This window comes from Spodoptera frugiperda, chromosome 21 (genome assembly GCF_023101765.2).
Source record: "Spodoptera frugiperda isolate SF20-4 chromosome 21, AGI-APGP_CSIRO_Sfru_2.0, whole genome shotgun sequence".
In the NCBI taxonomy this organism is placed as follows: domain Eukaryota; kingdom Metazoa; phylum Arthropoda; class Insecta; order Lepidoptera; family Noctuidae; genus Spodoptera; species Spodoptera frugiperda.
The window spans coordinates 6,409,129-6,413,331 of NC_064232.1; the positions used below are offsets into that span (position 1 = coordinate 6,409,129).

The 4,203-nt window shown below is 42.0% G+C and overlaps 1 long non-coding RNA gene across 1 annotated transcript; it reads left to right on the forward strand.

Annotated features, from left to right (window-relative positions):
* Nucleotides 1-246: 246 nt before the first annotated feature.
* LOC126912004 (uncharacterized) lies at nt 247-1,284 on the forward strand. Its single transcript, XR_007706613.1, has 2 exons — nt 247-1,069; nt 1,149-1,284. It is a non-coding gene; the product is annotated as an uncharacterized LOC126912004 (long non-coding RNA).
* Nucleotides 1,285-4,203: the final 2,919 nt, after the last annotated feature.

Below are 4,203 nucleotides of genomic sequence, written 5' to 3' on the forward strand. Positions count from 1 at the left end.
AATGATAGGATGTATATCGAACATATACGCAATAATACATACTAGTCCTATAAACATAAATTTATACTAGGTATATGATATAATATAATATGATACACACATATAAATATGTACATAAGTATATAAATATATATGTATATATAGATACACATACTTATATTATACATACAATGTTGTCAATGAAACATTATCAAAATCAAGTGGACTAGGCCTGAAAAGGGATACCACTATAAAAAAAACGCGCCTGCAGCTCTACCTCATGGGTGGTGCGGAAAAGAGCTGAGTAGGGACACAGTTGTAGCTAGAGACATTGATGTGATCGCGCTCTAGTTGTAGCTCTCGCTCTGGTTCTTGTCGGGCGGCGAGCTACCCTTGCTCGCCGTCCACAGACCCGCACTTACGGTGGCCGGAGATCGTCACGCGATCTCCGACGCCCTGAGTGTCTCTCGTGACGGCTGGGGCGTGAGGAGGTTCATTCCCTCACGCGCCCCGCCACCTCCTTAGCTAGCATGACTGCTTCGCAGAAGGAGGAGACGGCATACCAGTCCCCCTCGCTCCGCATCATAGCTTGTACCAATACCGGACGCGAAAGGTCGCCGTCGCCGACCACATCCCTGAGGACACGGCGGTGCTCAGTCCATGCAGGGCACACCGCCACCGTATGCTCCACCGTGTCCTCCGGGCGATCCTCGCAGTGATGACGCCTGGCCGTTTCCTCCCGTCCAATCAGGAATCGAACCACTGGACCAACGATGTAGTCCAATGATCAGTAAGGAATAATAATTATGTAAGTATTCGAATTATGGGAGAGCCATGCTTCGGCACGAATGGGCCGGCTCGACCGGAGTGATACCACGGCCTCACAGAAAACCGACGTGAAACAACGCTTGCGTTGTGTTTCGTTGTGTGAGTGAGGTTACCGGAGGCCCAATTCCCCCTTCCCAATCTTCCTCATCCCCATTCCCGAACAACAACCCTTAAATTCCTAACTCCCAAGAAGCCGGCAACGCACTTGTAACGCCTCTGGTGTTTCAAGTGTCCATGGGCGGCGGCGATTGCTTACCATCAGGTAATACGTAGGCTCGATTACCGGCGTGTTTCATAAAAAAATTGATATGATTTCTAACGGTACTTGATTTCTATTTTAGATATTATCCGAACTAATTGCATTGGATCAAATTTGACGGATGAATCATCATCATCATCATCAGCCGAGAGACGTCCACTGCTGAACAAAGGCCTCCCCCTAAGTTCTTAGTAACTTGGCATGGATATATAAAGAAATGTGAGTACCTTAAACACTTAATTAATAGGTTAAGAGCATGCTTAAACTAAGTAGGATTAAGTAAAACGTATTTTAACAAATGTTCTCTAATGCTTCTGTATTACTGTCTAAAATCGCGAGCTGGCAAATTACTGTAATATTTTATGTTGGTACAATGTTGTTGTTAGTACAAAGATTATCGAAATCAAGTGGACTAGGCCTGAAAAGGGACACCACTATAAAAAAAACGCGCCTGCAGCTCTACCTCATGGGTGGTGCGGAAAAGAGCTGAGTAGGGACACAGTTGTAGCTAGAGACATTGATGTGATCGCACTCTGGTTGCAGAAATTATAAGCTTAGGTTTTCTCACGATTCCTAAGTTGGAACGGACGGGGGCTGCGCTTAAGCGGCTCCTGCCCAACCGCTGGGGGCCAAACGCCTCCTGCCGGAGGTTGTACGCGGGGATCGTGCGGTCCATGGCCCTCTACGGAGTCCCTGTGTGGGCGCCGAACCTGATGCGGCGGCCAGCTCGGGCGCTGCTCACGTCCCAAAGGGTCATGGCAAAAAAAAAAGCTTTCCTCACGATGTTTTCCTTCACCGTTTGTCAGTGGTGTCTAAATAATCACGTTAGGGTTTTCTCCTGTGTCGTGTGTGCGTTTACATACATACAAGTTCACATACACATCACGCCTAGACCCGAAACAACAATTTATGGATCACACAAAGAGTTTGTCTGAACGGGAATCGAACCCGCGACAGTTGCACGGCAGCCAGTTGCCCAGCCAAGTACATGTAACTCGGAAAAAGTCACATTGGTACTTGGTAGGTATCGAACCAGTATTCTTATACATGAGTTTAAAACCACTGCATATTATTGCATATAACCTATAATTGACTCGTTTCTTTTCAAGGAGAGCTCAACCCTTGCAGTTACTGAGTGACCTGGATCCTAATAGACAAAAGAAGAGTTAAGAAGACTTTCTGATTTGGATGGCATCTTGCTGCCGAGAGAAATTATAAGAAGACTGCGTATTGAGGAACCAGGTAAGTGAATATAATCTATTCAATACTAGCTGATGCCCGCGACTTCGGTCGCATGGGTTATCTACCGAAGAAGAAGCAAGCGATTTACTAAAAAGTAGCTTAAGTTGCTCTTTAGTAAATCAGCTACTTGCGAATAAGTCCCGTCAAAATCGGTCCAGCCATTTCAGAGAAGCTAAAACAAACTGACAGTGATACAGACAGAAATTGTAAAAATTATCCATATTATTTTGGTGTATGTATCTAGTAAAAAGCGGTTATTTCAATATAACAAACAGACACTCCAATTGTTATTTATTACTTTAGAAGACAGGAGAAAAATATTCCTCGAATATTACCGACTGTTGGTTATAAGATACGAAAATATTTATTACTAAATCATCAATTCAGAAGAATGAAAGAAAGAGAGAGAAGAATGCATCTTCTCGCTTCCTCTTCCTGCTACTGGTGGTAGCATTGACTGCAACAGTAACAGAAAGAGTGGGTTGAGATATCAGATAACAGAAGATAGAAGACAGAAGACAGAAGATTCCAGTTTTATGGGTAAGATGAAGAAAAATTATTGTTTTTTTATGAAATATTACTTTATTGATTGTCGAAGTGCTCGACTAGTTTCGAACTATGATGAGGGTATAATTAGGAGTAGTAAATGAAGCATGGATTACTGCAAAGTAAAGCTTGATTATTTATATACATGATACATACTATTTAAGGCAACTACAAGTAGGACTCGTCCAGAGAAACACAAAAAAAATTAAATTCAATTGAATCAAACAAAATAATGAAAATAATAAAGTATTAATTTTTGTGGAATCAGCTTCATGTTCCTTGATCACAGAAGAGCTGTAATGTTGTAGGTTGTCTAGGAATGTTACGGACATGCGGCGCGGCTGTTGTAATGCCGTATTTGTAAAGAGTGTTCATAATTATTTTCAAAGAGTTAAAATGTACTTTTTGACTTACCTACTGAGCCTATTTCGCTCATTGTTCGCATATTGTCAGTCAAGATGATAACAAATATGTGGTTTAAATTAAGTCTTAAGAGGTTTTCCCATATGGTATTTTATTTGTCATGTTTTATTCTAAGTGATAAGTTATGTTTCTTTAGAAATGACATTTACAATTTTCACTTACACACTTTCTGGTCCTGGTGGTTGCTTGGTAAATCCACCAGGGGCAGCAAGGGTTAACTGGATCATTTTACATGCTACAAGCTACAAGACAGAAGAATAGAAGAAGAGAAATGCTAGAAGACATTAATCAACAGACCGTGACAGTCCACTGCTGGACTGTAATTACAATTTTGTATATTTGGTCATATTTGTTGTATAAAAATTTCATGTCACGCCTTTCATCCCCGAAGGGGTAGGCAGAGGTGCACATCACACATGCCGCTATAATTACAATGTATACCTACTTTTTACCATTTGTGTTATTGTAAAGTCCCACGTAATAGGAGGTAAGCCTATTGCCATATACTGGACACAATTCCAGACTCCGTGCTACAACTGAGAAATTTTCGAAAAACCGAAAAAAGCCTAGTAATGGCATGGCTATGGCAATAGGCTCGCCCTCTATTACATGGGACTTACAACCTATGAGACTGCCTCGTTGGTCGAGTGAAGTGCGACTGCCAGGCAAGGGGTCTGGGTTCGATTATCGGGTCGGGCAAAGTATTACTCAGCTTTTTTCGGGTTTTCGATTTGTCAATGGTAGCACGGAGTCTGGACTTTGACTTTGACTTTAATGGCACCTCTGCCTACCCTCTTCGGCGATGACGATTAAAGGCTTGACGTCATATGTATATGTATATATAAAATGAGAATGTTCGTGTGTATGTTTGTTACTCAGTACTATGTAAAAATGTATATTGCTATTGTCCATTATATCTGTTGGTC